The 20,105-nt window shown below is 43.4% G+C and overlaps 1 protein-coding gene and 1 long non-coding RNA gene across 10 annotated transcripts in view; one reads left to right on the top strand and one right to left on the bottom strand.

Moving 5' to 3' along the window:
* The window catches only part of SOX6 (SRY-box transcription factor 6), a 379,848-nt gene extending 368,881 nt beyond the window's left edge, over window positions 1-10,967 (bottom strand). For 2 of the 7 annotated variants that reach the window (XM_075094700.1, XM_075094707.1), the window contains exon 1: window positions 6,457-7,067. The gene's annotated coding sequence lies outside the window, so the exon portion shown is untranslated. Of the gene's footprint in view, window positions 1-4,589; window positions 4,735-5,173; window positions 5,456-6,456; window positions 7,068-10,949 lie in introns of those variants that run through there. The other 5 variants (XM_075094701.1, XM_075094708.1, XM_075094702.1 and 2 more) reach the window with 3 other exon arrangements.
* Window positions 6,204-14,383, top strand: LOC142057859 (uncharacterized). Of its 3 annotated transcripts, none has more exons than XR_012660786.1 (4): window positions 6,204-6,420; window positions 6,787-6,840; window positions 10,214-11,934; window positions 13,846-14,383. It is a non-coding gene; the product is annotated as an uncharacterized LOC142057859 (long non-coding RNA). The 3 variants fall into 3 exon arrangements; XR_012660788.1 differs by lacking the exon at window positions 13,846-14,383 and adding an exon at window positions 8,218-8,654 and having other exon boundaries at window positions 10,214-10,820; XR_012660787.1 differs by lacking the exon at window positions 13,846-14,383 and having other exon boundaries at window positions 9,863-10,820.
* Window positions 14,384-20,105: the final 5,722 nt, after the last annotated feature.

The following is a 20,105-nucleotide window of genomic DNA, read 5'->3' as shown; positions in this document are numbered from 1 at the left end:
GAAGATAATGACCCATCTGTAAATCATTTTGTTGTAGGTTATCTGTTTTTTATCACTTCTAGTACCTGTCTGTGCCTGATATGATACCCTTGAACACATTAACTCGATGGAATGTTTTGCCTGACTTCAAAAAAACATCGATTGATAGATATTTATTCTCCACTATAAATGAATGACCCTGATTAACCTAGTTTACCAATATATCTAATAATATATTACTCTTTCTGATTCACAAGGCTCAAGAAATATTTGATTAAAATAATTTCCAAGCAATGATTTTCAAACTTGGGATACTGTTTTCTTTCTTCTTGATTTAAGGAGACAAAATAGTAAACATAAAACTGATATGAGTGTTTAAAAATATGCAAGAGAAGGAAAGAAAAGTCTATGTACTGATTCTTGTTTCTTTAAGAGAAAATCCATTTTTCAGGTTTCTGTTGTCCTAATTGAAAGAGAATTATTTAAAACTTCGCTGAATACTTGAATATACGATGGGTATGTGTAGCAGTTTCACCAGTGCCAAAGAACTCTAGACTTTCTGAAAGACAGTAAACTAAAAATTGGCAGGAAATCTCTTACAATGATGTCACAAATATTTGTTGTTGCCACAGAATAATGTTTTAACAGAACACCTACTTCTGTGCTGAAAAGGCTTTGGGAACATGTAATTATCCGGTTTTATCACTGTAGAAATCGGCTGCTTTCCAGCAAATACGTCTATCAGGTCTCTCCCTCCCGCGCAGAACTACATCTACAAAAATGCACACGTATTTCATATAGACATCACACTGGCCCAGTACGCAACCTCAGCAATACCAGCATTTTACCATGTTTTATTCTTTTCACAATATGATGTCGTGGCCTGTAATGATGCACCAATAAATACTGCAGGAGAACCGTGTGTCTAAAAAATTCTGAATAGCTCATATAAAGTAAAAGGGTATTCAGTTTCTGTGTTTGGGTAACAAGTCCCCTAAAGTTCCCATTCTTGCTGTTCTCCCTAAGGGAAAAAGTAGAAATCAGTGTAAATAAAAACTACAGAAAAAGACACTGAAAGAGACTGGAAAGCGACTTACTAAGGTGCAAACCTGAACCGTGCAACTTTGTGTTTTGCTGCTACTTGACAAATAAGCTGTACATGAACTACTGAATACATCAGAAAGCAGTACTTCCCTTGCAGGTTCTGACATCATGCACAAGTGTTTCAAAGCTCTGTCTCTGTGATTTACTATATTAACTGAAATGTTTTTAAAATATGTCGTTGTATCACTTCAGTTGACATAGCTTATATATACACAAACACCCCTATTTACATAACTTTTAAAACGTTAGTCATTACACACAACCTCTGCCAAACCAGCCCGCTGATCTTTAAAGTCACACTATGGAAAAAGAAATATACATCACCCCATTGTATGGGGTATAACCAAACGTGCATTGTGGCTTCTCTTTCCAAAGTAATTTTTGTTCCGTGAAATAAATAAATAAATTGACGGAAGCCTTTTAAGTGTGATCTGTACACTTTTAAGGGCGAAATCAAACCAACTGTAAAAAATTAATGGAAATGCTTCCTGAAGTGATATCTCCCAAGGTGATTACAGTGTTTAGCAGATATAAGGTCATGACTAAAGAAACTTTCTAATGCTCACTGAGAAAAAAATATATTTGGTATTGCTATCACCATGCAAAGCTCTGGCCTTTATTACCACAAGATATTCCAAGGCCTCTAAGAAATGCACAGATACATGGATCCTTTCAACTAAAAATATGATCAAAGATGCAAAAACATGTCTGAAGGGATTTTTGTTCCCCATTGAGCAAAAGAAGTACAGCTGGAAGTGACCACTAACAATTGCTGGCCACATATTAAAAACCACTGGCTAGGGAACAAGCACTGGCAGTTCCCACTTGTGAACAAAATCAAATTGACAAAGTGAAGGCAACTAACTTTGGACATCAGTTATTATTTTCTACAAGTCAGGCACCAGTGGCCTTACGAAGGAAACTGGTGGCCTCCACTTTCTCTTCTCTCTTTCACCAGTGTGTAAACCTGAGGAGGAAAAAATGAAGCAGAGTTACGTAAGTTCAGCAGAGAATCAGTAATGTGCAGGGAGAGACAGCCATCTGTCTCACTCCCTTTATGCTATGTGTTATACACATGGCACTACTTTGCACCCTACGATCTAGCAGAAAAGGGAACTAAGTGAGCTTTAAGGCAGCCCAGCTAAGTCTCCCAGCAGCACTGAAGCAGGGTACCGAACTGCAACCAAGACAGAGAAAATCGCGCGTTTAGCAGAGGATGCGAGATTGCAGACCAAAGGGCCTCCTACATTCTCGTCGCTGAATGAATTAAAGTTCGAGGGGAGGAGGCCGGAGAAATCGGAGTGAGCGAGACAAAAAGTATGACAGAAGACAATGAGCCAGGAACCGTCGTAAATCCGGGGACAAGGCGGGGAGGGGGCAGCAGCCGGAGCCCGCGGCCCGCCGTCCCTGGGAGGCGCGGGGTCCCCCGGCGGCGGCTGCTCCTTTCCCGCGGGGCTCCGGCTGCCCCCGCCCGCCCCGGGGGCGGGAGCCCTTCCGACAGCCGCCGCGCTCCGCGGGGCGCGGAAGGGGGCGCGGAGGGCCGGCCTCCCCCCGCCAGGGGAGGGAGCTGCCGCCGGCGGCGAGCCGCTCCGGGGGCGCTGCGGCGGGGCAGCCGGGGGCCCCCGCCCGCCCGCCCGCCCGCCCAGCGGCAGCGGGACACCCGGGCCGGCCCCGCGGCGACGCCGGGGCAGGGCTGCGCCCCGCTGGGGCCGCCGCCGGGCCCCGGCCCCCCCCCGACCTCCCCCGGCCGCGGGAGCCCGGGAAGCGGCCTGGCGAGCGGCGCTCCGAGCGGTGCCCGGGGCTCACCTTCCCCTCCCCCCGGAGAAGGGCGCTTCAAAACGGTTTTGCAGGCGAGGCTGGCCGGGCTGCGCTTGGTGCATTGATTCCAAGTGCAGTGCCTGATTCGGTTTCCGTATATTCTTTGGCTTTTAATAGCTAGCTGAGGAAAAGAGAAAGCATTATTGTTTTCTTTCTTTCTTTCTCTCATTGCCTATTCTAAATTTGACTCCAAAGTTTAAGCAGTTGAATTGGCTAATTCTGAATACAGTCTATTGAGGGACCAGACACAGCAGTATATCCCTGTATAGCAATAGATACAATGTGCTGAATTGGCAGTCTAATTATAAATGTGGCATTTGGACCTCCTTTCAGACCCAGTGCCACCTTACCTTATGAGGGAACTTCAACTACAGCAACTGTTCAAAACAAAATGCCATTACAGGATCAGCTTCACCCAACACTGGAACCAGCCAGGGGATTGTTTTACAAACAGCCTTTCTCACTTAACACAAGAATGTATTATAAGGAAAAGTTATGGATAGTGCAGAGTCTGAAGAAAACGCATATGTATTCTCTGCCAGGTGCCGAGCTACTTCAAACTGCAGCATACTCCAAATGACCTCATTATTTTCTTTTAAACGTACTCGCTATAAATAGATTATTTCTTAGTTTCACTAGAATGAGCTGCTAGGTACGCTCGCTGATGATATTCCAAGGGTAGTGCGCACATAACGTTGTGAGCACAGAAACACGCAAAATATCCTGGCTCAAAACAAAAACCTGCAATAAGATCCTGCCAAAGAATCGTGGTGTGCTGAAAAAAAAAAAAAAAAAAAAAAGTTTTTTAAAGCCTCTTTTCCAGAGAAATATTTGTATATAATGGCAGACTCCATGCACATCTCTCACATTCATTCTTATTATTTACTTTATGGTATAATGGCTTAATTAAATGAGTGGGCACAAGCACGTCAATAAAACAAGTCAAGTCAAGTCGAAGTCTCAAAACAGGTTTCAAAACTGCTCCATTACACGAATACAGAAAGGGAAATTCGTTAATTTTTGGACTTCAAACCCTGTTTGGGGACTGGATAAAACCGTCCTTCTGCCCTCACGATCAGCACTGAAGATGGGAATACCAAAAATGTTAAAAGGAGGGTAAAAGAAAACAGCAGGAACAGAACGCCGCTCTTGTGCCGAAGGCTATTTAAATTAGCTTAATAAACATATACCTTATCTACAAACAGCAGGCGAAGATATATTACTTTATCACAGAAAGTTTCACCGTCTATGTTTTTGGGAAACACCCCTAGGACAGAACTAATCTGTCGTCCCCAGGCTCCCACCAGGCTGACTTTCCCTGCAGCCCCCCCGCCACTCAGACACAACACTAATTGTCTTCTCACGTTGCCACTTTCACTCCTTCCCGTCCTTAAAAAAAAAAAAAAAAAAAAAAAAAAAAAGGGAAAAAACCTAACCAAAACAAACCCCAAAACCACCAAACAGCACGGTGAGACGGGCCGCAGAAAGCAAAGACAGCAATCAAACCGACGTGATCGGTGCCTGTGATTGACCTCAAGGCCCTGCTCTGCTGAAGCACTCAGCCCCTGCTGCAAAGCGGGTTAACTGCGCAGCCCTGCTCGGCACGGCTCGGGGAGGCAGCCGGGAAGCTCTCTCGGCAGAGGAGCGACTCCCGGGCAGCTCGATTATTAATGCACGCGTGGAAGTACCTGCTCACATCACGCCTATATGTTCTCTCTCAGGTATCTACACCCAGCCGCGCTCCCGCAGGGGCGACCCCGCCGCCGGTACACGCGTGCATGCATTACACGAGCGGGCTCGGCGGCAGCGCCGGTGCCCGCTCCTCCCCGGAGCAGGGCAAGCCGCAGAGGCACACTCATTAGCTCCCACTGATGATTCCTTTCAGGATCATGAATGGAACAATTGTCAAAAACTGCGGGAAAAAAAAACAAGCCCCGAGACTATTATATACAGACACAGCTTGTGTGCGCGCATGTGACATTTGCAGGCAACCCAGATTTGTTCGTAAACTCTTCAGCAGTATCCGAATAAAACATTAAATTGCTTCTACGGTTAAAGAGGCTTCTTATCCCCAGTCAAAAAACAAACAGCTTCGAAGGTCGTGAAAGCCAGGAAAAGAACGAGACCTCCACCAGACACACCTTGCCTTGCTCGTATCCTACAGCACCGTCTGTAAACAGCTGCGCTAGCTGGTTGCGGCTGCCACTATTTTATTTTAAAAGAATAATAATAATAATGATAACAGTAAGTGAAATACCTCCTGAAAACTTACTTTGCATTTAGTTTAGGCACTATTCTTTTTTTCAGCTCGCAAAGGAAGCCGTTTTGTCCAGGTTAGGTATTGTCTACTTATGGATCAGCCTCTGGCTAAGGGTTTATTTTAATTTATGGCTTATGCATTCTTTTAAGGTCGATTTGCATGACCTCCGGCAAAGAGCTAAGGCAGCAAGAAATCCCAAGTCGAATGTTGCCACAAAGCGGCACACATCTCCCCTTCCCCGGGTGTAAACAGAGCTCTCTGATGATGGACTGCTTTCTTCCCCCCTCCTTGTGTATCACAAATTAGGGTGCGGTATCAATTTTAAAGTTTTCAGTATAACTTTATCCAAACCCTCTGCTTGGAGAGATAAGGCGCCTCCACAGAACGGCAACTCCTCGGGACAGTGCCCCGCTGTGGCCAAACCCAGCATTACCACCTCCGCTACAGGAGCTTTGTATTATTCCACGCTCCGTGGGTAGCACTCATTTGTGGCGAACTTCAAAGCAGTTACCCACCTCAAACTTAACGGAGAATTTAAAAGCACCACTACACTCCCTTCGCCTTTCCCCATCCCGTGCCTTTCGGGGTTATCCGTAAAGAGAAACCCACGCGAGCACTTCGGAATAATGACAGCAGCGCTCTGCTCGCAAAGATTTATTTTGGATTTTATTTTTCCCCTCTCTCTCTCTCTCTTTCTCCCTCTCGTGTTAGTTCCTTACGTACAATATCTTCCCAGCACCATGTGTTCGCCTGCCGTGGGTGATCTTAAAATACAACGCTGATCTGTCACTACATTTTAAAATAAACTCTGCTCGGGAAGGATGAGAAAGTGTTGTGATTTCAAGGTACTGGGGTCCCTTAACGTCTCGGAAACCTCGGGATTCAAACAGCCCCGGAAACTCGCACGGGGACGAGGCTAGAACTACTTTTCCCTAAAGAAGAGGAGATTAAAAAAACCCAAAACAACGCACAACAACAAAAAAAACCCAAACCCAACACCACCCTAGTGGTATAAGAGTAAATAATCGGGCGGGGGGGGGGCGGGGGAAGGGGTGAATTCAGCAATGTTAAAAGCTAAACAACAGATCTACCTCCGGACGCTGCTGCTTCACTCAATTGCAACTAACAACCCATTAAAGACAGCGCAAGGGGAACCGGATTCTCTCCTGCAAAGCGACATAAATCCAGCGAAAACCCATTAAACCGCCACCACCACCACCACCACGCCACGCAGCACTACACACCACAGCAAACAACAGGTATACAACACAATAGGGCTTTTTTTTCCTGGTTACCTCCTCGGGATCCAGTGTGGCACAAAGCACTGGGAGAGCCTCCTTTTTTTTTTTTTTGCAACGCGCTTCGGTAATTTTCATTAAAAAAAATTAAAAAAAAAAAATTTTAAAAAAAGAAGAGGGAAAGAGGTGAAAGGGGAGAGAGAAAGAGGAATAAATGGGTGATAATTCGGTAAAATAAAATAAAATAAATTAACTAGAGTCTGCTGGTGTTTCTCCGGGCCATGGATGTGCAGGATCCCGATCGTTAGAAGTTTGCGGATGGGTTGCCTGGAGATTTGGTTACAATCAGGTTCATTATTATTATTTTTTTTTTCCTCCTGAAACAAGTGAAGGCGATGGTTACTGCTGTCAATCTTGGCAATCAATGTGAGCGGCCATGTCGTAAGTATTCAAAGCATTTCCCGTCGTGCAACATCAGAAAGTGAGTGGCCAGGGCATTGATCTGAGGAAGGCAAAAGGAGGCAGGGCTCCCCCGCCCAGACAGCACAGGCAAGATGAGACAACACAGAGAGAGAGAGAGAGGGAGAGGGGAAGAGAGAGAGGGAGACTGAGAGCGAGCGAGCGGGGAAAGCAACAACTGCGGAGAAAGTGAGCACAAAACAGAAAGTGAAATCACCCCAGGCTGCCAGCCGCATCCCCGAGAAGCTATCACCACTCACATTGCTATTAGACAAATGAAACCTTAAACCTCTCTCCTCTAATGACCACTGATTGCCCGGAGTGGTGAGGAAAGGTACTAGAAAGTTACCGGGGAGGGGGTGCGAGGGCGGGGAGGCGAGGGCGGGCGGGGGCCGGAAAAGGAGGAGGGGGAGCGGGGGGGGTCCCGGGAGAGCCGGTTCGCGGGGCCGGGGCTGCGCGGGGGGAGCGGCGTGTTCCGCGCCGGCCCTCCCCCGCCCGGCGCGGCGCGGCGCGGCACGGCGCTTCCCGGCGAGGGCGTGGGGAGGCACACGCCGGGACGTCCTCCCGGGCTCCTGCTTGCGAATTCAGAAAAAAAAGAAGGGAAGGAAAAAAAAAAAAAAAAAAAAAAAGCGGGAGAGAGACGGTGTGCAGGAGATGGGAAGGACTGGTGGGGAAGCGAGGACGAGGAAGAAAGCACTCAGCAAGCGCGTACTGACAGCTGATAAATGGGGCTCTGAGGAGCCCGATCCCACAGCCCCGTCGGGGTAAAAACCAGATGAAATGTGAAGTCTAAACTAGAGATGGGAGTCCAGCTGCAGGGACCCAGGGGAGAGGAGGAAGGAGAAGGCACTCGGAGTCCACAAACTATTTAGTGATGCGTTCAACAGAAAGGTAAAAGGTGAGCCCAGTTAAAAGGGGAAGACAGGTAGGACCGAGAAGAAAAACTGATTTAGGACGGACTCGAGCTGAAGTTGGGATTCTCCTGGCGACGACGAGGGATTTTAGCAGCGGCAATGTATAAATATCTCTCTCTCTGCCTACCAAAAGGCAACAGATAGGGACTTGAATATCAGCTTGAATACCAATTTAAGAACTCACGCTCCCTTGGGAAGTGCTAATTGGGGGGTGGGGGGTGGGTTATATGAGCTGGGAGAAAGAAGGGAAAACTACGAGGAGCTGAGGAGAAAAATCAACCAGTGGCACAGAGAACTGCAAACCCAAGAAAGTCTCTCTGCTGTATTTTTACATTCCAAAGGTAAACATAAAAGAGTCTTTCAAACTGTCAGGGGCCCGCGGATCAGGTGGGCAAACAGCGCTGCAAAGCTAACGTCTCCCTCTTTTGATATTATTCACACCTAGGCTAAACTGTTGTTAAGACGGGAGTGCGGAAAGCAACCTCAAGCCCACAAAATGAGAGAGAGAGAGAGAAGTTGTTGATTCATCTCTGTATTTTTGGCACTTTCTCCCCATTTTCCAGAAGGCGCCTGGAACAGTTAGTAACAGAGAAACTTTTTAATTTTAAAATAGCTTCATAACTTACAGAGGCCAAAAAGACGAGAGGAAAGCCTGATTTCGCTTTCCTCCTCTCCCAAGTAGAAATGTGCGGAATAGGTTAGACCCAGAAGCGTACTTAGCCCCACTGCGAGTGAACGTTGCTTCAGAAGAACGTGATGAAAATTGAGCATTAACATGATGGCACAGGACTGATCGGACTCTATTTCATTTTGTTAACAAGCTGTAAAACTCTACACACTACTGGAGCCGTGCACATTGCATCCTCTACCTTGCTATCCGAGGTACTATCGTCCCTCTCGAATCGAGTCCAGGGAAAATGAGTTTTAAGTCAGAACCTCTTGGAACAGCAGACCTTTTTATACAGTATTTTTGGCAATTCCACTACAATAAAAGGAGCGATCAAGTCCTATTTGGCAAGCAGCAAACACCTTGAAGCAGAACTTTAAAATCATCTAGTAAGGCTTTATCATCAAATTAGCTGGTTGAGGGCATAGTAGCTAATTTCCATGCATTCTTTCCATTTTAACAGAAGATACTAAAAAGCTGAAATTCAGAGACAAGGGGGTAAATTGTAAGATTGTAAATACTGAGTTTGTATTCACCTGCGTCCAGCTAATTCAGAGTATTCACCTTGCTGCAGTTATATGGGCTACAGATTCAACAACAGGAAATAGCTGCCTTTCCAGATATTGCTGTGTCCTTTTTGATCTTTAATTATAAGAATTCCCGTGATTGGTCACTAACGCTTTCCTTGTAACGCATTTAAACCTGCTGCAAGTAAAGGAAACACCTTGACTTTTTGCATATCTAGTAGCTTCGGCGCGCAAAAAAAAAAGCTCTGTAAGAAAAGAGATGTAATCTGAATATAGGGACGAACTATCCTGCCCGAGTTGGCAACCCCATCAATTTGTTACTGGAAGATTTTTTTCTTTCAAGAAACAAACAGGGAAACATAAAAAAATCCCAAACCCACCCTTCAAATGTAGCGTCCTCCTTACTAAGTACGAGGCGGTAATGGGACAAGAGATAATTAAGGCATCAGATAAATCTAACCGTCCACCTAACTCCAAAGCAGGGGAGCATCTCGCTGCACTTCCGAAAATCCTACGCAGAGAATGACACTCGGCTGGGGCAGGACCCCGCAGAGATGCGTCCCCACTCCCAGGCGGAGCGCAAGTCGTACTCTCCAGCTTGTTGCTTCCCCTGTGTGATCAATTAAGTTACAGATGTAACACAGTGCCAGGGAGCTATAACTTCTCCGCGGCGGAAAAAGCGGACTCCTTGGGCATTGTATGCAAATGTGCGTGTATGTGCGCTGCCCAGGAATACTTGTGGTTCCCTCTTTGTTTGCATTAGCGAACAGCCGCCGTGTAGATACGTATGCACGTGCCGAGAAAAAAAAAAAAAAAGAAAACGCTTTTACTTTCAGCATTACCATACGTTTAGAGACCGCGTTTTAAATTACTTCCCTTGCTTTTGCTTCATTAAGGCTAAAACCAGCCAGAGCAGGCAGATGTTGAGAAGGGATGCTCAACTGCTGTGGGTCCTTGCAGAGGGAAGGGATCGGAGGCGCGCAGTTCACGTCGGGGCACTTACCTGTTCACAGCTGTCATTGCATTTTGTGCCGTCTCCTTCATTAAATACGTTAAAGTAAAGCAATATTTAACAACCTAAGCAACCTGTCTGTGTGTTGAGTTTTACACACCGCATCTTTAACATGATGAGCAAACCTACAACTCCTGTAGAGTTGGTGGAACAGCCTAAGAAGTTTTGATTCAAATGGCAAGAAATTCCACCTTAACCGTCACTCACCCAATTCTAAACTCTCCTCTCTCCCCAGTTAATGCCGGACAATTAACAGGCATATTTATAAATTCCCTCTGCTGACGCTCTCCGACAATGAAGACTTTTTATAGCCTTGTTAAAGATGTTCAGAGAAACTTTTGCAAAATAATCAACAGCGTCTGAGAGAAAGCTAAAGGAAAAGAAGTTAAAGCCTGATCATCCGATTGGGAGAAAGTTTTGTTAGACTAGATAGAAGCACATTACTGCACGTTTCTTCCTAAGCAAACCTATCAGCTGGTACGAGTTCCCCTAGAACAAGAACCTCTGGCGATCTCCTCAAAATTTAAGGGACGTTTGCATTTTATAACGGCCAAAGCTAAAGATCTGACTGAAAACAAAAACTCTGAATTCCTTACAGCGTCATCTGCCAACACAATGTATTGTCCTGGCAGAAAGAGGATCAAGCGGATTTTAATTTCATTTGAACCTGTGCATCATCTTGATAGTGAAGTAAAAAGCCGCAGCAACAATCTCCCCACTCCACCACCCTCCCCCGTTCACAAAAAAAAAAAGGGGGGGGGGGGAGGGGGGGGACACGGACACACGACGACCTGGTAAAACCACATAAACTTTTACAAAGAAAATAAAAGCAAGTTTGACACGAAAACCCCTTCCTGTCTCGGAAAGTTCATTTTAAAGGTCCCCTCTGTAGATCTAAAGTGCAAACACGAAGGCTAAGGTAGTGAGTGGCTGGAATTTGCATGCTGATAAGAGAAGGCTGTTGTACTTACAGTGACAGAGGGCAGGCTGCGGAAGAAAAGCTGTTTGTGTTAGCCTGAGAGTCACCCAGGGCTGCAATGAGAGGAGAAGAGAGGAGTGGGAGTGCCAAGCTGGATACACCTTCACCGCATCTCATCACATCTGCCAGCCTCTCTCTCCCTCTCTCTTTCATTTCCACATTCCCTTTGTTCCTGAAAAAAAAAATCTACACGTCACATCAGTCCCCAGATGCAGTCTACACCAAAGAAAAAAAATGAATAATTCAATCAAACTGTGCATAGTCTCTAAGGCAATAAATCTACTGCACTTAAAGAAACGAGGGGTAATTACCGCTATAGAATCAGAATAAGGCCAGAGCGCGCAGGGATCCCAGGGTCTGTAAACTCCACGGTCAAATAAAGTTTCATTTATTTAATCCTTTGACAATCCCAATATAAACTAAAGGGGAGGATCGGAACTTATTCCGGTTGGGTCTGAGAATGCTTGGAGTGAATGTTATAGAAGGAGAGCGCCCGTGATCTGTAACAAACACAATGCAAGGAAGTCGAAGTGTTTCACTGCATCACCTCCAGGGTCCGTTCCCCCCTCCCTAATGAAGAGCAGACCACACTCCCACCGGCTTCTGCTGCTCTCTGCAAGTGCAACGGGAATCGCTGGCAGCCAGCAGCCGCCTTACCTGCTCCTAGATTGCCAATAAAGCCTGACAAAAACTCAGGGTAACCGGCAATTTTTTTCCACGCTGTGGCGAAGAGAAGCCATGGGGGATTTGCACCGGCACGGATTGACTCGAAAGGCTGCCCCTGACTTCTGGATTTGCGCTGGGCTGACTTTGGGGACTGCCTGCCGGGGGGCGGGGGGAGCGGGCTGGGGAGCGGATCCCAGCTGGGCAGGCGGCGGCAGCGGTGCCGGAGCCCTGCGACAGACCGGCCGAGGTGGGATGGAGGAGAGCCACGCTTTCCCCTCTCCTACCTCTAGCGTTGCTCTCTCGGCTCGGAGGTAAGGTGACTCTATATTGTGTTTATTCTCTCCGGGTAACTCGGGTCCCAGGGGCATGCTTCTGTATTAATGAGGGCGGCGGCTCAGGGCTGTGTCTTAGATCGTTATACTCAACTCAAGCTGGAGTTTAACGTCGGCATCTGCTGCTTTACACTTTCAATCACATTCTTCGTAAACTTCTCCTGGGGGGCTGAGGGAGGAGACAGAGCGAGGAGGGGAAAAACCACAGCCCCAGGTGAGACCGTGCTGTTCAGATGGCACAGGCTCTCACTCTAATTCAGCCGGGCTTTGTGCCGGCCGGGAAGATTAAACCACCTTCCACTGACGTAAAGCATCGCGCTTCTCCTGTACTTGAACCGCTTTAATAGACAGTTTTGATTTATCCAAAACATTAACGGGACTGTTATTCTGATAAAGGTAAACTAGAAAACACACTTGCCTCGCCGCTCGCTTGGGCTTTGTTTATGTGCTTAAGACGCCACCGTGAGGCGAGTGCAAAGAGAGCAGCGAGAGCGACCGCCTGCCAAGGAGCTCTCGGATTAGCACTTCGCGAAGCAAAACAAACAGCGTTAGCGGCAGCGCGAAAGTCATCGAAGAACCCGCCGCCGGCGGCGCGGGTCGGTGGCTCCGCCGCGGGGCCCGCAGCCCCCCCGCCCCGGGCCGGAGCTCCCACCCGCTCTTTCGCTCGCTCTCGCGGGCGGGCGAGAGCGAGAGGGGTAGAATTTAAGGAGAGTTTGGGGAGGTGGGAACTCACAAAGAAAACGTCCGACAACGGCGTTGTTACCCATCTGCCCCGAGACACCCCCTCCCCCCGCCGAGCACAGCCCGCTGCCGCCCGGGAGGGGCCGGGGGGTGAGGCGGGGGCACCTCGAGGGGCCCCTCGTGGCCCCCCGCCCGGCTCCGCGCTCTGCAAAGTGCCGCCGACCTCCCGCCTCCCAGGCGGCTTCCGCTCGGAGCGTGTGCCAGGGAGTGCTTGGAACTCCTCTGCCCACCTTCCTTCTACCTCCTGCCCCGGCCAACATCAGGCTGGTGGCACTGCCCAGGCTCTCCTGGAGGAGTTTGCTTCTCAAGTCTTTTAGATAATTTCAAGCCAGCGGCTGGGCTTATAGTTTATAATCTACACGTACTTTTTTTAATGGAAGGGCAATGGGAAAAAACCGAAGGAATTACTAGGCTGTTATGACCCATGATCAGTACCTGGGGTGACACTGCTAAAAGCTGTGGGCGAGACGCAGCACAGTGAGTTTCTTAGGTGCGCTCCAGGTGCAAGAAAGCTATAGGAATGGACCAGCTTTAGGAGACAGATCCTGTAATATAGGGGCACAATGCATCGCAAGACATTGCAGTTCTCAGCCCTAGTTCCACGAAAAGCCTTAAACCAGGAAGGGGGGTCGTCTCCCAGGACTTGCAGCAGCAGGTGGGATTGATGCTCACCCCCAGCCACCGGAAAGCGCTCATCACGTCAGGGCACCTGGGCTCCCAGAAAAGCACTAACTGCACCGGCAAAGCTGAAGTCACCAAACTCTTGGCTCCAAGTCATACTGGCAGAGTAAGCTCTGCGAATAAATCATAAGAATATTAATAACAAGTTCCAAAAAACTGGCAATTACATTCAGCTGTAATTAGAAATAACGTTAAGATTGAATACCTGATACGTTGCAGGTATAGAGTAAAAAAAGAAAACCAGTAGCATGACTGTGGAAGGTGCAAACATTTCCACTGAAATGCTCCTCCTATTCTGGGTATTCCACCTAACAGCTGGATTTGCCTATTTGTCTTAATAATTTTAATTAATAATAAACTTAATGATTTTTCTACTCCTATCTCTGTATACTAGGACGACCATAAAACACCGTTAACATATAAAAAGGCAGTTCAAAATTAACAATGTTCTTAAATGTACTTTTTCAGAAGCCACCCAAAGCCATGCAAGAGACCCTTACAGCAATCATCACCGTCATTCTGAGGCATCTCTTCCTTGAGCATACACCTGTGTGGCCTCACGTATTATACCTATATTCTCAGCTTCAGCTGGGAATAGCTGGGCACATCTTGTGACTGAGGAAGGACGGAAAGATATACTGGCATATCTATATCCGCACACACATTTGAGGAGCTGGGAGAGGACACATGCTAGAAGACCCCCTTACAAGCCCACAGTAGTCCAATTTTGTATTACAGCTCAGACTAAATCGTAGGTCCATGATATAAACATGAAAGTTGCTGAATATTTTCCCCTAGAATCTCACTCACAGGAAAACCTTTGCTACACGATTCCTGCAAAGCCCTATGAAGCATGGTAAAGGTTTATCAGCACACCACAGTGCTTTCCTTTTTTTCTGTCCCATTCTGACAGCACATGCTGGAATTCAACAGAATATGTACAGACTTTATATTATAACTCTGTATTTATTCCATCAGTTTATTTTTGTTTCATACCCCCCCCCCCCAAAAAAAAAAAAACAACCCAAACAAAACATAATCCCAACAACAAAGCACAATTTTTAAAGCTCCTGACTTAACTACCATGCTACAAACAAGATACCATGTAAAAAACAAAAAAACCCTGAAGGCTAGAATAAATATACACAGTTGTCTCTGACCCAAGGACTGGCCCTCATTGCAAACAAATGCATTGCCACTAAGCCACGCGTATATGCCACACAAACAGAAATAAAAGGAATCCTCGAGATAGGCAAATGATTTTATATTTTATATTACAACCACTGTGCACTTATAAACTGCATTGGTTTTAAGATGTTCCTGTGGGTTTGTGATAATACGGCCTAATCGTGCAGGCTCGTGTCATTGTCAGTCGTTTCACCCAGAAGCTAAAGTCCTGTGCATGTAAAGTGCGTGCTTCTTATTAAGAGGATCAAAATGATGATGCTGGAAAGGATAAGCTGTTTAGAAAATATCAAGAAAAAAGGTGAAAGTGTCTACAAAGAAATTTTGGGGTACAAAATTGTTTCAGACTGTCCCATTTTGCCTGGAGCTTATAAATATGGCATATTGAATGGGTAGTATGGCTGTCTCCTCCCTTTGATCACTTCTTAGAACACTTTAGCTTTTCTAACCAAAATACGCAGTAGTAACTTTTGCAAAAAAGTTGACTAAGAAGCAAATCACTGTATAAATCTTTCAAAACATGTTTAAATATAACTTACTAAACCAGGAACATTGGGTAGAAACTGCTGAAAGTATTCAGACTGTTAAAAACTAAAATGCGACATGATCTCAACATATTTGAACATTCAATTATATGAAATGTTTTTCCAACATAATATCAAATTTAAGACTGAAGTAAAGTAAATGTGATTTGACTGCTTTGGAATCTTCCTAAGACAAATGACTGAAAGATCAAGGTGTTTTATTTCCTATTTGAATCAATGATCAATAAGTCTTATACACAAGAATCACGCATTTTGAATATAAACCACACTTTTTTAATAAGTGCAAGTTAAACCAAATAAAATAGCTATGTTTTGAGAGCAAAACTCTCCATTTTTTAAGTCATTGCAATCTATATAATTACGAAGTAACTTGAATAAGGCATCTTACATTGGCCCTGAATTTTTTACTCAAGTAAAACGCTCATTGATTCCAATGTGAGTGTTGCCTGAGTAATAGAGTTCCCTGTCAAACTGTTAAAATCAGCTAACTTCTAAAAGCCTGCAGATTGATGGAATAGCATGATTATGCTAAAGGTATGTATTTATTATGGGGGGAAAAAAAACCAAGTTACCAGGCAAAGCTTTTTAACATTTACAATAAAAGAAGGCAGTAATATAAGTAGATATTTTTAGGGGGTTTATAATTCTGTGCCTGGCCATGCAGACACTTATGCTTGTGACTTTCTGTAAGTCATGCCAGTGAATCAGTACTCTCATGTCAGAAGCATTTGAGGTTTAGCATCTATGACAATAGAAATAGGAATAAATTGGCTTTAAACATTCCACTAGTAAAACAAGGTTCTCTGTAAATCAATTGGAGTGGATTACGTTGTAAGAGTTGTTTTGGAATGTCATATTCAAAAGTCTGTGGCTGGTGATACACATTTGCTTTGTTTCGATTGAATAAGCTTTTCATCAACATTACGTAGCAGAGTTAGATTTTTTAAAATGTTCTCATAAAAATTAGAACTCCCGTACAAAAAGTCAACATCAAACAAATGAAAAACACTGACATACACCATTTTACTAATTTTTTTTTAAATGAAGTATTGAAAACTTAATTCTAATAAGAATATTAAGTAAATAAATGTTAACTCTACTCAGTGGTATTAGCATAGTTGAAATTGTAGTTTATAAATTTTTGAGAGCACCGGCATCATGATATGGTTGTCATAGAAACTGCAACAATATGTCATTTCAATTAATTTTATATGCAGTGATGCTGAGGTCCCTGTAACAATTCTTTTAAGAAGTTCTAGAAGTAAATATTGAAAAGCAGGAATAAAAATATGAATAGGCAACAGTACCTTTCAATTATTATTTAATTAACAAAACAGGGAGAATTCTAAATTATTTTAAAACTATATCTGAGCTGGAGGAAACTAGTTAAGCAGAGTTTGATTTCAAAATACCAAGATTAAAAGACGAAAGCTATGGAAACATTCAAACTCTAACTGGAAAAAAAGTATCTTTTCCCAGTGAAGCAGATTTGGCAAAATACATAAAAAAATATTTTTTCCTGTTTAAGAAATATAAAACGTGAAATAGTTTTAAATCATGAATGTTCCTTTTGTGTGTGCAAGAAGCAAGAAGTCAGATGTTACAAATCCAGGACCATAATACAATATTAAAAAAAGCTTTAAAGGTAGGAAATGTAACATGAATAGATTTATTTTTCCTGTATAATGCAGCTACTGTGTGTTATGAATGCTACCTTAAGTAAATCATTGCCAGACACACTCAACTGACATTAATGACTTGATTATTAGAACAGAAAACTAACCAAAATAAAGGCAGCATTTTTAAAAAAAATATAATTGTATTGTAGCAGTACAAAAATTTTTTTTTCTGTTACAGGACAGTATGAACATATACTCTTGTTTTCTTATTGCACGTGTATGATACAATACCTAGTCCGACAGTTTATACATGAGAGAAAATACTGAGCAGATCCTAATGAGAAAAAAATGTAGATTTTTGAACACATTTCACACAGTAATCAATAATTACATAGTATATTTGGTTTAAATTTACTGAGTTGCCACACAGACTAGAATAAGCAAGACCTTTCAAACTGAGATATGAAACAAGCTGTTTGTAAGTAAATAAAAACTATCAATATTAGAAACAAAACAAAAAAGGAAAGGAAAAAAAAAAACCCACAGCCTAGAGAAGCTATCTGCAGTGAGGAAGGAGAAGCATCTAGAGCTACCCTTTCTGATAGGATTACAGGATGCTACAAAAGAAGCATTTAAATCTCTAGTTTTCCCTGACAATTAACAATGAAAAGCAGATGTTTACAAAGCTATTTTACATGCTCGTTTATAAGATGCTAAAAGATGGTTTGTGGATGGTAAGAAGGAAGAGCTGGATAACTGCTTGTCTGGTGTATATTTAAAAGCATTTTCATTGGCTTAGTTATTGTTAATAATGAAAGAAACACTTTGTGCTGTATGGCTGTGACTATAGAAAACTGCCGTCATAAAGTCCTCAACAAACTCTTAAGATGCAATTTACAAAGATAATAATAACACAGAATTATTTCACTTCTCTGAATGCTACACATTTGCATACCAGGACTGTGTACAATATACTCATAATGCACATTCATAACAACAAGGACTTCTTAACATTGCAACAGCACAAGATCTGTGCATTAAAAATCTACAGTTCCAAGTTTCCCTTTTTGGTGGGAAACCATTTGTATAAACCAGATGCTCCGCATCTACACAGGGTAAGCCCACATGCAGTTCTACACCTTCACTGAATGGGACTATACCAAGAAAATTATAAAACACCAAGAAAATTATAAAACACCGGAAGATAGCAACAATATTAATAAATTCTCTCTCATATAGAAGCACGGCAAATTAACTTTTTACACAAATTTAAGAAGTCTGGTCTATAACTATGACTCAGGAGATGTGGGTTCTATTCCTGGCTGTGCTACAAACCTACAGCGTGTTTTTGAACAAGTGACTTACACCAAGTCACTTGAGTAGAAAAAATTCAAAGAATGCATGCCTCGAGCTCAATTTAGACAGATCCGTATCTGCTTATGTTGGATGCATGTGAATGTAGGCATATGTCTCTGGAAAGCTGGGGCCTACCCTTTTTGGACTTTTCGTCTTCTTATCCTATTTCTCTACTTGGAGAGAGACTGTTGGGAGACTTAATTCAATAAAGACTCCTCACATATCAATTATATTTATGCATAACAAGATCACCATTAAAAGTCCCAGCCCTGCAAAGACTCAAATGCATGTTTCACTTCACACATTTGTAGTAGTCAAATTTACTCTAATAGAATTATTCACTCTATATAATTCTAGGCATATAAACTTCTGCAGTATCAGGAACTAAGTTAATGGAACAGATAATGTATAAGAATACACATACAAGTTAGTAATAAGGTTCACGCTTTGCATTCTTGAAGTCCTACATCATAGTCAATAGAAGGATTTTTTAAACATTGCTATTATAATGTTGTGGTACAAGTAAGAGGATGCATAGCCAACTTGACATTAAAAAAATTTTGCTGTCTTGTCATACCTGCATTTTCAAAACAAACAAAAACCTTTTTGCGACGTGTCAAATAATTCCAAAAAAACTTCAGTTCTAATCATAAAAGATACTCATAAATCACCTGTGTGTTGCCACCATCCAAGCTGGTTTTGGTTTTTACCTCAGACACTGAATAAATTCTAATTTCTGTTAATGCTTATGCTATTCCTACTACTTATTCAGTTGTGAATGAATGTATTACACTAAAGTACAAAAATATTTAATTCATATTAGTTGGCCAGATTTCATTTCTTCGATGGACTCTTCTGCAACTCAGGCTTCCCATCTGCCGGCTACTCTCCTGGACTAAAATTATGCTACATACATAATGATATGCAAAGTAGGTCAAGTTTCCAACTTGCTGCTACAGCTATACCTAACTTCACCCAAATGGATACTGCTCACATGATTAAAACTAAACATGCAGATAAATGTTTATAGAATTGGGGCTGAAAGTAGCAAACAGTCTTCCTGATTTAGACAGATTTTTACCATAACACAAATTATTTACACAGAAATCTAACAGCAAGGCATAATTGAAAATATTTTGTATACCTTTCAAAAAACACCACGGGGAAAATACCTTCCCAGCAGCTGTTATTAGTAGAGCAGATAGGGACAAAAGAAGGGAACAACTTCTCCCAGTCTGTAACACCCTGCGCTGCTATTGCACTAATTCCAAGTACAAAACCAGCTAACACAATGCAGCTCACAGCTTCCTATTTTTTCTGGTACCACATTCCTCAGCCCAGAGGCACAAAAGGTGTCCTCCCTTCTCCTTCCCCTTCTTCCCGCAGAAATTAGACTCCTGGCTGGATCCTTGAATGTTGGCCTGCCACAACCACAGAGGAGGGGACACAATTTGCCTCTGTCTCAGTATTTTGCCATTATTTTAATGTAATGGCATTTTAATAATATGGAATGGTTAGCTTTCTCAGACTACCATCTGAAATGTCTGTGACTAAGGTTTCTGTTGTTTGTTTGTTTAATTTTTCTTCTTTTCTGTTTTGAACATGTCTTTCAATTAGCTTTCTAATCTATCCAACAGAAAGTTATGCCCAAGCTGAATATTATAGATTTTTTTAAAAAATTGAACTTAGGAAATGTTCAAAGGAGCCCATGCTCATGGAAGTTGGAATTAAAAAGAAAAATATGTTGAGCAAAAGGAGAGCACTTTAGAATCAATATGGTCACACCCCCCAACTCTTATGATCAGCAAGTACTAATTTCTTTAATATGCTAATTTTCCACTTAAGCACTGAAACCTAAACCTAAGTGGTAAAGCAGTATTCAAGGGGTCATACCTTCTGCTTTCACTTTTCCTGTCCTTTCTAGAACTCAGATTTGCAAAGAAAATTTGTCATGTTACTTTTTTTAATGTACAAAATCAGGGAGGGTTGAGTGGGGAATTAGCAATGTGTTAGATTTGAATGC

This window comes from Phalacrocorax aristotelis, chromosome 5 (genome assembly GCF_949628215.1).
Source record: "Phalacrocorax aristotelis chromosome 5, bGulAri2.1, whole genome shotgun sequence".
NCBI classification, from domain to species: domain Eukaryota; kingdom Metazoa; phylum Chordata; class Aves; order Suliformes; family Phalacrocoracidae; genus Phalacrocorax; species Phalacrocorax aristotelis.
Note: the sequence above shows the minus strand (reverse complement) of the source record. Positions and strands in the feature narration are given on the sequence as shown.